Genomic DNA, 14764 nt, shown 5'->3' on the forward strand with positions numbered 1-14764 from the left:
TATTCAAAGTTTCTGGTCTATTATCATTTTCAAAATCATAACCACTTCTTGCTCGTGTAGAATCATTTGTTATATCAATTTTTCACTCTCAAAGGGTTCAGTTAAATTGTCCATGTAACTTTCTAATAAAATTATATTTATTTATTTATTGCATTTGTATCCCACATTATCCCACCTCTTTGCAGGCTCAATGTGGCTTACAATTTATCATGGATACTGGAAATAGAAGAGAATATACATTTGGTTTACAGAGGGTTTTGTGTTACATGGTGGTGAAATACATGATAGTGTTAAAGCAAAGACATTATAAGACATTTCTGGATATTTTAGAGATTATACAGTTACACGTGTTGATCTTTGTGATATATCTTGTCGAAGAGATAGGTTTTCAATAGTTTATGGAAATTGGTCAATTCATAGATCGTTCTGAAACAAAATTATTTACTGCCACCATTAGGTCCCAAAGCACCTTCCAGATGGTATTCAATGTAACCTCCACAGGAGCCAAAAATGCCAAGTTGATTTTTCTCTTAGGTGTTTAGGAGTGGTTCCACCGATTCGGGTTCTGCTATAAACATCCTCCGTTTCAGCATATGGCTCTAACTCACTCCTCCAGTCCTTTGGACATGGTGGTCGAATAATTCGGGAGCGATGGAGTTGTTTTTTCCAGGTCCAAGAGCATTGACGCTCCTTCGCCAGCGCTAATCAAAGGACTCGCCAACCCTTTCATCTGTGGGCAATTTGTGCAGCGGTCCCGCACTTGCTGCTCATGGGACAAAACGCTGGCCATCAGCGGCTGACCGCCGGTTGTCCCCTTCCTCTCAGTTAAGGTAACTGCAATTGCAGAGAGGAAATTTACGTAAAGAAGACGAAACTTCAGAGGGCAGCTGGGCCGTTGGGCATACGAACTTCAGGTTGCCATCTTACCACTCACCCAGAATTTACCAATTTAAAGAAAGTTGCAAATGAGGTTGAAAAGATGCTTGAATATTATCTTAGCATAGAAGTGGATAAATATATCCTGCTGTAGTATGTGCAGCCGGTGTCATTCCTTTTTGTGCCAAGCTTTCACCTGTTTCCTGAAGTAGAGATAGTCTTGTGTTACATGAAGCCTTTCAGAGAGTGCATTCCAGAGTGAGGGGGCTACTCCAGAGAAGACTCGCTTGCAGGTATCACATCGTGTTATGTCCTTTGGTGAGGCTGTGTTTTGGGTACTCCTTGGGAGGACCTTAGTGACCTTGGATGTGTGTAGAGGGAGATCCTGTTCTTCAAATACTCTGGGCCATTTCCTTTAAGGGCCTTGAAGATTAAACAAAGTTTTAAATCTGGCCCTGTGTTGTACTGGTAGCCAGTGGAGTTTTTGTAAAAATGGTGTGATGTGGTCATGTTGCTTATAACCTGTTAGTTTTGCAGCGGCATTCTGAATAAATTGGAGATGGTGCAGACCCTTTATAGTCAGACCAGTGTAGAGTGCAATACAGTAATCCAGTCTGGGTGTTCTCATGGCTTGCAGAACTGAGACGACTTGCCTTCTCAATGTAAGGAAATGGGCAGTGTAGTTGTCGCAAGTGATAGAAGCTGCTCTTGAAGGTTACTTGGATTTGGGAGATCACAGAATAAGTGTTGAATCTAGCTGTATTCCAACTTGTGATTTGAGGGGGAGTTCATATTTCCCAAAAGAGATTTTGATGTCAGGTATGTGCCCACTTATGTTAGGGACCCATAAAAGCTCAGTTTTACTTGGGTTCAGGCAAAGTTTGCTGTTTTTAGCTCATTCTTAAATTGATATTAAGTAGTCAGTTTATTCAGGGCTGTGGGTAAGTCTGGTTCAGTGGGTATGAGTAGCTGCACATCAACCGCATAGATGTAGAACTGAGTGGCCATCAACTGAATCAGCTTGACTAGTAGTTTGAGGTAGATATTGAACAGAATAGGTGACAGTATTGATCCTTGTGATACCCCACAAATCAGTACCCATGATGGTAATGAGGTGCTTCTGAACAGTTGGGACTGTTGCCTGTCTGATAGATAGGATCTGAACCAGGCAAGTACTATTCCACTGATACCTGTTTCTATGCCAGATGTGCAAGCATGATATTGTGATCCACAGTGTCAAAAACTGCTGAGAAATCTACCTCATGAAAGACTCCAGAGGAAATTGGAGTCATGGGATAGGAGGTAGTGTTCTATTGTGGGTTAAAAACTGGTTAAAAGTTAGAAAACGTAAAGTAGGGTTGTGGTAAGTATTCTCGATGGAGAAGGGTAGATAGTGGAGTTCTGCAAGGGTCTGTGCTGGGACTGCTGCTTTTTAACATATTTATAAATTATCTAGATATGGGAATAACTAGTGAGGTAATTAAATTTGCTGATGACAAAGTTATTCAAAGTTGTTAAATCACAAGAAGAGTGTGAAAAATTGCAAAAGGACCTTACCTTATGAGATTGGGAGGCTGGGCATCCAAATGGCAGATGACGTTTAATGTGAGCAAGTGCAAAGTGATGCATTTGGGAAAGAGGAACCCGAACTATAGCTACGTGATGCAAGGCTCCACAGTAGGAGTCGCCAACCAGGAAAAGAATCTAGGTGTCATCATTCATGATACTTTGAAACCCTCTATTCAGTTTGCAGCGGCAGCAAGGAACACAAATAGAGTGTTACAGTGGTGGAAATAAGTATTTGATCCCTTGCTGATTTTGTAAGTTTGCCCACTGACAAAGACATGAGCAGCCCATAATTGAAGGGTAGGTTATTGGTAACAGTGAGAGATAGCACATCACAAATTAAATCCGGAAAATCACATTGTGGAAAGTATATGAATTTATTTGCATTCTGCAGAGGGAAATAAGTATTTGATCCCCCACCAACCAGTAAGAGATCTGGCCCCTACAGACCAGGTAGATGCTCCAAATCAACTCGTTACCTGCATGACAGACAGCTGTCGGCAATGGTCACCTGTATGAAAGACACCTGTCCACAGACTCAGTGAATCAGTCAGACTCTAACCTCTACAAAATGGCCAAGAGCAAGGAGCTGTCTAAGGATGTCAGGGACAAGATCATACACCTGCACAAGGCTGGAATGGGCTACAAAACCATCAGTAAGACGCTGGGCGAGAAGGAGACAACTGTTGGTGTCATAGTAAGAAAATGGAAGAAGTACAAAATGACTGTCAATCGACAAAGATCTGGGGCTCCACGCAAAATCTCACCTCGTGGGGTATCCTTGATCATGAGGAAGGTTAGAAATCAGCCTACAACTACAAGGGGGGAACTTGTCAATGATCTCAAGGCAGCTGGGACCACTGTCACCACGAAAACCATTGGTAACACATTACGACATAACGGATTGCAATCCTGCAGTGCCCGCAAGGTCCCCCTGCTCCGGAAGGCACATGTGACGGCCCGTCTGAAGTTTGCCAGTGAACACCTGGATGATGCCGAGAGTGATTGGGAGAAGGTGCTGTGGTCAGATGAGACAAAAATTGAGCTCTTTGGCATGAACTCAACTCGCCGTGTTTGGAGGAAGAGAAATGCTGCCTATGACCCAAAGAACACCGTCCCCACTGTCAAGCATGGAGGTGGAAATGTTATGTTTTGGGGGGGTTTCTCTGCTAAGGGCACAGGACTACTTCACCGCATCAATGGGAGAATGGATGGGGCCATGTACCGTACAATTCTGAGTGACAACCTCCTTCCCTCCGCCAGGGCCTTAAAAATGGGTCGTGGCTGGGTCTTCCAGCACGACAATGACCCAAAACATACAGCCAAGGCAACAAAGGAGTGGCTCAGGAAGAAGCACATTAGGGTCATGGAGTGGCCTAGCCAGTCACCAGACCTTAATCCCATTGAAAACTTATGGAGGGAGCTGAAGCTGCGAGTTGCCAAGCAACAGCCCAGAACTCTTAATGATTTAGAGATGATCTGCAAAGAGGAGTGGACCAAAATTCCTCCTGACATGTGTGCAAACCTCATCATCAACTACAGAAGACGTCTGACCGCTGTGCTTGCCAACAAGGGTTTTGCCACCAAGTATTAGGTCTTGTTTGCCAGAGGGATTAAATACTTATTTCCCTCTGCAGAATGCAAATAAATTCATATACTTTCCACAATGTGATTTTCCGGATTTAATTTGTGATGTGCTATCTCTCACTGTTACCAATAACCTACCCTTCAATTATGGGCTGCTCATGTCTTTGTCAGTGGGCAAACTTACAAAATCAGCAAGGGATCAAATACTTATTTCCACCACTGTATGTATTATTAGTAAAGGAATGGAAAACAAAAATGAGGATGTTATAATGTCTTTGTATCGTTGCATGATGTGACTGCACCTTGAATAGTGTGTGCAATTCTGGTCACCACGTCTCAAAAAGATATAGTGGAATTTAGAAAAAAGGCACAGAGAAGGGCGACAAAAATGATAAAGTGGATTGGATGACTTCCCTATGAGGAAAGGCTGAAGCGGCTAGGGATCTTCAGCTTGGAGAAAATATTTCTTCGTTCAACATGAAATTAAACTCTGTAATTTGTTGCCAGAGAATGTGGTAAAAGCAGTTAGTGGGGTTAAAAAAAAATTGGATAACTTCCTAAAAGAAAAGTCCATAAGCCATTTTTAAAATGGACTTGGGGAAAATTCATTGCTTATTTCTAGGGTAAGCATCATCAAATATATTGTACTGTTTTGGATCCTGTCAGGTACTTATAAACTCAATTGGCCACTGTTGGAAACAGGATACTGGGCTTGATGGGCCTTCAGTCGCAAGATTGCAACACTTATGTTCTAGCAGTACTAAAACCAAGGCTCCCATCTCAGTTTCTGTGAAGATCATCTAGTAGGGATACAAGGACTGTTTCTGTTCCATAACCAGGTCTGAATCCAGATTGACATGGATCTAAACAGTTTATCTCTTCTAGCCAATCATTGAGTTGATCACAGACTGTTCTATAAGTTTTCCTAGAAATAGGATGTTAGATACTGGCCGGTAACTAAGGTTGTTCTTCTTTAGCAAAGGTCGCACCACTGCCTTTTTTAATGCTTTTGATAGGTGCCCATTAAAATGGCAGGAGTTCATGATTTTTGTGGTGCCTTCTGTGAGGCCCCAGCTTCACTATTTTTGATGAGCAGGGGTCGAGGGAGCATGGAGTTGGTCAGAGGTCTCTTAGGATTTTGTCAAGGCCCTCCTCTGTTATTGGGTTAAAAGGGGCCTTTAAGTATGTTCCCCTACGTGTAGTGAACACTCATGTTCTCCCTGGAAAGATGGACACTAAGGTAGTATGTTATACCATTTAGCTCATTATTTTGCCAGTCTTTGTTTTCCTCTTACTGTGTGCTGAGAGGTTGCCACATTTATGTGCCAGTAGATCAGGTGACATCTGAATCTTGTACCTGTGTCAGAGCTGAGGTCTGCGCATCATCCCGGGAGCAGAGAGGATTAATAGTAACATAGTAAGTGACAGCAGATAAAAACCTTGAATGGTCCAGTCTGCTCAATAGTCATGCTCATTATCAATTCATAATTAAATCAGCAATGAACTTGATATTATATACTTGATTATGGTCTTTCTTTGATGTTTCAGTGACATAAACCATAGAAGTCTGCCCGGCCTTATCATGTTCCAATTGCTGGAGTTGTCGTCTAAGCCCACTCCAGCCTATTTGTCTTTTCATTTGCGTGAAACGGACCATAAAAGTCTGTCCATCACTGTCCTCATGTTCCAGCCACTAAAGTTGCTGTCTAACCCTTTACAGCCCATCCTAAATCAGATTGCCATATATGAGACAAAAATCATACAAGTCTACCCTAGTTCATCACAGCTGGAATCACCATCTAAGAGTCATTCAACACATCCACACACATGCAGTCATTTAAGTTTAGGTTTTCTATAACTTCCATTTTCTAATTAGAGATCCTCTCTGTTCATCCCATGCATTTTTTAATTCCGTCACCATTTGTGTCTCTACCACCTCCTTAATGGAGACTTTCTGCATCTGTGCTGTTAAAGCAGGGAGGAGGAGATGACAGCACTCAAAGAACTTGGTACTCGGTAAGTGAGAGGCTGACACAAGTCCTGCCGGAATTGTTTCCATCCCCACAGGAACACTGCAGAACTGCTTCTGTCCCCGCAGGAACCCCGTTCCCATGCAAGTCTCTAGGATGGACCTGCTAGTACTTACACCACACTAACATTAACTGAAATGTAAGTTCCTGACATAATACACTAGTAAGCAGCTTCTGTAATCATTAGCTCATCCCACTAGACTAGGCTTGTGTCACTGGTGTTCTCAGATATATCATTCAATGGTGCTTTAAAGCACAAAGTGAGGATTTCTCAGATGGGGTGAAAAAGGGCCTTGGTCCAGAAAGCAAATCATGCATATTACACACAGTTCAATGTAACCTTTATTCCACACCTCTGCTAGGAACCAAAGTAAAGAGTGGAAGACATCACCAACACATGACAACTCTTAACAGATGCTAAGCACTCCAATTAACAGTTCCATTGGCAATGACTGAACAGGTGGTGGGGGGAGGGGTCCAATTAACAGTAACATTGCCAATTACTTAACAAGTGCTGCAGGGGGCAGGCAAGGACCTGTAGTACATCTTTTCTATGTTCATCCAGATGCTAGTAATTCTTCATCAAGCCACTCACTTTCCTTCAAGTCAGATATAGATCTGACTTGAAGGAAAATGAGTGACTTGATCAAATGGACATAGGTGAGACATTTGATTAAAACACACACCACTAAACCACTTTACTGCTAAATGGAAATACCCCTACATTGGATCGATGCCTCAGCATTAAAAGTTTCTGCAACACCTTTATCAGTACAGTGCTAAAGGGTAACCACATGGCCTTAGGCCATAATGGCATTATGTGAGCATTAAGCTGTGTGCCACTCCTGAACCTGAGGTTTTTGCAAGTGGGGGGTGGTGTAAATGATTAACATTGAGGAAAAGCAGGTGAGAAGGGAGAGTCTCACACCTAATAAGGTGAGTGGTCATCTTTCACTCGCATTATGGCAAGTGGGGCATCCTAGTCCACATAAGTACTGTTTGAAATTAGTAGTGACGGGTTTCCCACAGTCCTGCTTTTCTAGCTCATGAGGAGAAGAAAGGGTAAATTCCATATCATCATGCTGATCAATCCATAGACTGGTGGGTTGTGTCCATCTACCAGCAGGTGGAGATAGAGAGCAAAGCTTTTGCCTCCCTATATGTGGTCATGTGCTGCCGGAAACTCCTCTGTATGTTCTCTATCTCAGCAGGTGGTGGTCACACACAGCAGCAGCTCTGGCTAGGTCTCCAAGCCTAATTTTTAGGTTTTGTTGAGTACCTGGGGTTGAGGGCTCTTCTTGAGCAAGTGCAAACCTGGTGGCGCCAGGTCCCTCCTTTTCTCCCCCCTCCCGCTGGCTCCGTTGAAAAAAAAATTTTTTGAACGTCCTTAAGGGCGTTTATTTAAACGTTTATTGCAGCTACTCACTGGGACACCAGGTCGTTACAGCTCGGAGCGAGAAGCAGGTAATTTTTACCTTTTTATAGCGGGCAGGGGGTTCCCCGATCGATCTCCACGTGGCCTATGGCGTCGGAGGGCGAGGGCGCGAAGAATCGCTTCCCGGACCGCGTGTGCACTTCTAGCGGGGATGCGGGGGTCTTAAAGTCTGATTCGCCCTTGTTGGGTGTCAGTTCGGAGGCCAGTCAGTGTCCCGGGTCTTCCTCCGGTGCGGCGGTTTTTCCCGCCATAAACGCCCATCCCCCGCTGCTCGCCTCCGCCATCTTGGCCGGCCACTCTGCTCGGACGGCTTCTTCTTGGGCCGCCCTTGAGCTGGTTGAAGTTAATGCCATGGCCGCCCTTGATTTGGGCAACGGCAAAAAAGCGGCTAAAGTTAAGCGCTGTTCTTCCCGCGCGGCTCCGCGGAGTGTCGCGCCGGACGCCATCTTGGATGCACAGCATGTTTCTCCCCCGCTCTTGCGAGCGCCGGTTGAGGGTGCGTCTAGGGCTGTGGCCCAGGCTGCTGAAGTGCACAGTCTGGGGGGTTTCTCCCCCGAGTTTATTTTGCTGCTGCATCAGGCCTTCCTTATGCAAAACGCTGCCCCTTCTCCCTTGTCCTATAAAGGGGTTGAGGCCCCCGGAAGTAAACGCCCTCGGGTGAATTCCCAGGCCTTAGAGGACTCTGTTTCCTCTGATGTAGATGAGGGCAGCGTATCTGAGTTCTCCCAACGGTCCTTTGGGGATTCCTTGGAGGAGACGGATTCCCGCTCGGATGGAGCGGATGACCCCTCTGCAGCGCGGATCTTTCGCTCAGAGGATTTGCCCAACCTGTTAGTGCAGGCCATGAGCATTTTGAAGATTTCCTCTCCAGAGGACGTCTCTCCCTCAGCCCCTGTTGGCTCCGCTATTATGCTGGGGACGAAGCGCCCGCCTAGAACCTTCCACGTGCATGATGCCATGCACACCTTAATTGCGGCTCAATGGGATGTCCCGGAAGCGAGCCTCAAAGTGGCTAGGGCTATGTCCCGCCTCTATCCTTTGCCTGAAAGTGAACGGGAGGCCTTTCTTTGGCCTACCGTGGATTCTTTAATCACTGCGGTGACAAAGAAAACGGCGTTGCCGGTGGAAGGTGGCACGGCCCTAAAGGACGCCCAAGACAGAAGATTGGAGGCGGCCTTAAGGTTGTCCTTCGAGGCGGCTGCCTTAAGTTTGCAGGCCTCAGTTTGTGGCTCCTATGTGGCCAGGGCGTGCCTGACGATTGTGCAGCGGGCTTCCCCCTCGGATCCTTCCTTGAGGGCTGATTGGCCGGCCCTGGAATCGGGCTTGGCTTATTTGGCAGACTTACTGTATGATGTCTTGAGAGCCTCGGCTAAAGGTATGGCTCAGACAGTCTCTGCACGGCGGTGGCTTTGGCTGAAACATTGGTCTGCGGACCACGCCTCTAAGTCCCGCCTGGCTAAGTTGCCTTTTAAAGGCAGGCTGCTCTTTGGGGTCGAGCTGGACAAAATTGTGACCGATCTCGGCACGTCTAAGGGCAAGAGGTTACCAGAGGTCAGGGCTCGGGCCAGTGCTCGCCCCGGTATCTCCAGAGGACGGTTTTCAGGAAGCCCGTCGGTACCGCCCGGGCAAGTCGGGCTCCTCTGCCCCCTCTTCCTTCAAGAGGAACTTCTCCCCAAGCAGCATTCCTTTCGCAGAGACCGCCGTCCCGGAGGTGCGCCCTCCGGTCCTCCCCCAGGGTCTCGTACCCAATGACGGGGTCCTGGTCCATGGCCCAGTGCAGATTGGAGGACGCCTGTCCTCGTTTCTGGGCGAGTGGACCAGGGTAACTTCAGACGCTTGGGTGCTGGAAGTCATCAGAGACGGCTACAAGCTAGAGTTCTGCCGACCCTTAAGAGACGGGTTTGTACTCTCTCCCTGCAAGTCTCCGGTCAAAGCTGTGGCAGTGCGGCAGACCTTGGACAATCTGATCCGCCTGGGTGCAGTCGTTCCGGTGCCAGAAAATCAGCTTGGAAAGGGACGTTACTCCATTTACTTTGTGGTACCAAAGAAAGGAGGTTCTGTACGGCCTATCCTCGACCTCAAAGGGGTCAATCGGGCCTTGAAAGTTCGGCACTTTCGCATGGAGACTCTCCGCTCTATTATAGCGGCAGTGAAGGCAGGGGAGTTCCTGGCATCCTTGGACATCAAGGAAGCGTACTTGCATATTCCCATCTGGCCTCCTCATCAACGCTTTCTGCGTTTTGCAGTCCTGGGCCGACACTTCCAGTTCAGAGCCCTCCCGTTCGGGTTGGCTACTGCTCCGCGGACCTTCTCCAAAGTAATGGTGGTCATCGCAGCCTTCCTGCGAAAGGAAGGAGTACAAGTCCATCCTTATCTGGACGACTGGTTGATCCGAGCCCCCTCTTATGCAGAGTGCGGCAAAGCTGTGGACCGGGTGATTGCTCTTTTGAGCTCCCTGGAGTGGATCATCAACTGGGAGAAAAGCCAGCTGCGCCCGACTCAGTCCCTGGAGTATCTGGGAGTTCGATTCGACACCCAAGTGGGCAGAGTGTTCCTGCCGGACAATCGGATTGTCAAACTTCAGGCTCAGGTGGACCAGTTCCTAGTAGCCTCTCCTCTTCGGGCTTGGGACTATGTGCAGCTGTTGGGCTCTATGACGGCCACGATGGAAGTAGTGCCCTGGGCCAGGGCTCATATGAGACCACTACAACTCTCTCTGCTGCAGCGCTGGACTCCGGTGTCGGAGGATTATGCTGTGCACCTTCCCTTACACCCAGCAGTGCGCAAGGCGCTGAGCTGGTGGCTGAAGACAGACAAGTTGTCTGCAGGGATGCCTCTTGTGACCCCGGAGTGGATTGTCGTCACGACGGACGCCTCTTTGACGGGCTGGGGAGCCCCCTGCTTGGGAAGGACAGCGCAGGGGCTCTGGTTTCCTGCAGAGGCAAAGTGGTCTATCAACCTCCTGGAACTCAGAGCCATTCGGTTGGCACTTTTGGAGTTCCTCCCGGTATTGGCGTTGAAGCCAGTACGGGTCCTGTCGGACAATGCCACGGCTGTGGCCTATGTCAACCGCCAGGGAGGTACCAAGAGCGCCCCTCTAGCCAAGGAAGCCATGAATCTATGCCAGTGGGCGGAAGCGAACCTGGAACAGCTGTCAGCGGCCCACATTGCCGGAGTCATGAATGTCAAGGCGGACTTTCTCAGTCGCCATACCTTGGATCCCGGAGAGTGGCAGTTATCGGCTCAGGCGTTCTTGGACATCACGAAGCGCTGGGGCCAGCCGAGCCTAGATCTGATGGCGTCATCGGCCAATTGCCAAGTGCCGCGCTTTTTCAGCAGAGGACGGGACCCTCGATCTCTGGGAGTAGATGCTCTTCTCCAACAGTGGCCGACACAGGAGCTTCTCTATGTGTTCCCGCCCTGGCCCATGTTGGGCAGGGTACTAGACCGGGTGGCAAAGCATCCGGGCCGAATAATCCTGGTGGGTCCGGACTGGCCCAGACGTCCCTGGTATGCGGACCTGATAAGGCTATCAGTGGACGACCCTCTGCGGCTGCCAGTGGAGCAGGGCCTGTTGCATCAGGGTCCCATGGTGATGGAGGATCCCTCCCCCTTTGGTCTTACGGCCTGGCTATTGAGCGGCAGCGTCTGAGGAAGAAGGGCTTCTCAGACAAGGTCATCGCCACTATGCTGAGAGCGAGGAAGCGCTCTACTTCTACTGCTTACGCCAGGGTTTGGCGTACCTTTGCAGCGTGGTGTGAAGCAGGCTCACTTTCTCCCTTCACTGCTCCAATTTCTTCAGTGCTGGCGTTCCTGCAAGAAGGTCTGGAGAAGGGCCTGTCGCTCAGTTCCCTTAAAGTCCAGGTTGCGGCTTTGGCTTGCTTCAGGGGCCGCCTGAAGGGTGCTTCCCTGGCTTCGCAGCCAGATGTGGTACGTTTTCTCAAGGGAGTTAATCACCTGCGCCCTCCTCTGCACTCAGTGGTGCCTGCGTGGAATCTCAACCTGGTGCTAAGAGCCTTGCAGAAGCCGCCTTTTGAACCTTTGTCGAGGGCATCTCTGAAAGACCTGACGTTGAAAGCAGTCTTTTTGGTGGCTATCACTTCAGCCAGAAGAGTTTCCGAGCTCCAGGCACTCTCATGTCGAGAGCCCTTTCTGCAGTTCACTGAGGCAGGAGTGTCTATTCGCACAGTGCCTTCCTTCCTGCCCAAGATTGTTTCTCGCTTCCATGTGAATCAGCAGCTCTGTCTACCGTCCTTTCGTAGGGAGGACTACCCAGAGGAATACTCTGCTCTCAAATTTCTGGATGTGAGACGAGTCATCATCAGATACTTGGAAGTGACTAATGATTTCCGGAAATCGGATCATCTGTTTGTCCTGTTTGCAGGTCCTCGTAAGGGTCTGCAGGCTGCTAAGCCTACAGTGGCAAGATGGGTCAAGGAAGCCATTGCAGCGGCTTATGTGACCGCGGGGAAGGTGCCGCCTATTCAGCTAAAGGCTCACTCCACTAGAGCTCAGGCGGCCTCGATGGCAGAGGCCGGGTCCGTCTCCTTGGAAGAGATATGCAAGGCGGCAACTTGGGCATCGGCCCATACCTTCTCCAAGCATTACCGCTAGACTGTGGCTGCTCGGGCGGAGGCCCGGTTTGGAGCTTCAGTGTTGCGGTCAGGGATTTCAATGTCCCACCCTGGGTGAGTACTGCTTCGGTACATCCCACCAGTCTATGGATTGATCAGCATGATGATATGGAAGGTAAAATTATGTATCATACCTGATAATTTTCTTTCCATTAATCATAGCTGATCAATCCATAGCCCCTCCCAGATATCTGTACTGTTTATATTCTGGTTGCATTTCAGGTTCAAGTTTAGTCTTCAGTTCCTGTTCAGGAGGACTTCGTGTTCAAGTTTTTTCAATTGGATTCTTCAACAGTTGAGACGAGTTTGTGTTACAGTGAGCTGCTGCATTCCTCTCCCCTCCATTTTACGGGGCTGGATTGAGACATAAATTCTGCCGGCGCTCCCTCCCACTTCGTGCGGCTGTAGGGCAGCTTTGTAGCCCTCCCGCTTCGGCGGTGTTAGGGTCAGTCAGCTCCTCCCGCAGTTGCGGTTGCAGGATAAGCCAGATCCCCCCGCATCAGCGGGGTGGTGTCCCTCCCCCGCTCCGCGGGGATGAGCTGGACGGATTCCCCTCCCCCACTTGTGTGGGGATGAGCTGGGTTAATTCCACTCCCCCGTTTCGGCGGTGGTGAGCTGGGCAGAGTGTCCCTTTGTGGGTGTAATTCTCTAAGTGCTGAGTCCTGCGGATGGAGCTTTGATATCGACATACTGTGGAGTTTCTGGCAGCACATGACCACATATAGGGAGGCAAAAGCTTTGCTCTCTATCTCCACCTGCTGGTAGATGGACACAACCCACCAGTCTATGGATTGATCAGCTATGATTAATGGAAAGAAAATTATCAGGTATGATACATAATTTTACCTTAGGCCTTACCTGCTAATTTTCTTTCCTATAGTCCCTCCGGATCGGCCCAGAATGTGACTGATGGGTTGTGCACACCTTCCAGCAGGTGGAGACTGAGAAAAAAACTGTGACTCTAGCGAGCCAATAAGAGCCCTTGCCAGCCAGAGAAAGATCCAGTAATAAAGTACCAAAGCAGAAGAAAAGCCAGAAAAGAAATACATAACCTGTGCATCCAAAAAACCTGAGCAGCCACCGGCACATTGCCAACAAAGGGTGAGTGCCTTCAAACATATCAAGGTCCTATAAACAGGACATTAGACAGCCAGAAAACATTTTCCTTGTTTTTGTTTTTTTTTAAATAGAGAAATAAACTAGCAACACAGCTCCAATAAATAATTTTGAACCTCTGAAAACACAGATATCTGAAGGGAGGGATCTGGGCCGGTCCGGAGGGACTAAAGTAAAGAAAATTAGCAGGTAAGGCCTAATTTACCCTTCCTTAGCGTCCTTCCGGACCGGCCCAGAATGTGACTGATGGGAAGTAACAAAGCAGTGAAATTATGGGAGGGACCCTAGCAGCCCCGCCGACAAAACTTGCGCCCCAAAAGCAACCTGTCGACGACTGAGGACGTCTAAACTGTAGTCCTTAGAAAAAGATTGCAAAGACGACCAGGTCACCGCCCTACAAATGTCTTTTGGAGGAGCCAGACAACGCTCCACCCAAGAAGCTGCCTGAGCTCTCGTAGAGTGAGCCTCTGGAACAGTTTTCCCAGAAAGAAGATAGGCTGAAGCAATCATTTCTTTAAGCCATCATGAAATAGTGGGCTTAGAGGCCATGAACCCCTTACGCGCACCTCCAGTCAGAAGAAACAATCAGATCGCCGAATGTCATCCGTAGACTTAATATAGTGCTTCAACACTCGTTTGACATCCAAGCACTTCAAATTCTGCTGCTCCTCCGAGCCGGAGAAAGAACCTAACACAGGCAATACAACCAGCTGAGAAACATGAAACTGAGATACCACTTTGGGAAGAAAAGACGGAACTGGCCGCAAAACTACGCGATCGGAACAGAACTCCAAAAAAGGTGATCTACACGACAACGCGTGGAACTCCGAAACTCGCCTAGCCAAAGCAACGGCCACCAAAAACACTGTCTTCAGAGTTAAATCCTTTAAAGTACAGGAGGACAAAGACTCAAAGGGAGGCATAGTAAGAACCGAAAGCACCAAATTCAGATCCCATCGAGGAAATGAACATTGAGAGGGAGGATGAAGAAGATTAACCCTTCTGAGGAAACGCACCACATCCGGATGACTAGCCAGCGACTTCCCTTGGATACGACCACGAAAACACATCAAAGCCGCAACCTGTACCTTAAGATAAGACAAAGCCAAACCTTTGTCAAAACCCCGCTGCAAAAAATCCAAACTGAAGCCCTAAAAGGAGATAGACTAAATTACCTACACCAATCCTCAAATATCCTGCAAGCGCGCACATAATTCAAAGAAGTAGAACGCCGACGAGAACACAGCATAGTAGCAATGACATGAGCAGAGCAGTGGTGTACCTAGGGTAGTTGACACCCGGGGCCGGTCATTTTTTAACACCCCCCCCCCCCCCCCCAAATCCAGGACTAGGCATGCCGAGAATACAAAACACTCAGGACCTATAGAGCAATTCTACCATACCATAAGCAGTCATTTCTACGAGTCACACAAGGAAAAGGAAAGCATCTTAAACACTACAGTGAGCACTAGAACATCAATTCACCTATTGTAAAATGAAACCAGACAGAATAGTACAGA

Source organism: Microcaecilia unicolor, chromosome 1 (assembly GCF_901765095.1).
Source record: "Microcaecilia unicolor chromosome 1, aMicUni1.1, whole genome shotgun sequence".
Lineage (NCBI taxonomy): Eukaryota > Metazoa > Chordata > Amphibia > Gymnophiona > Siphonopidae > Microcaecilia > Microcaecilia unicolor.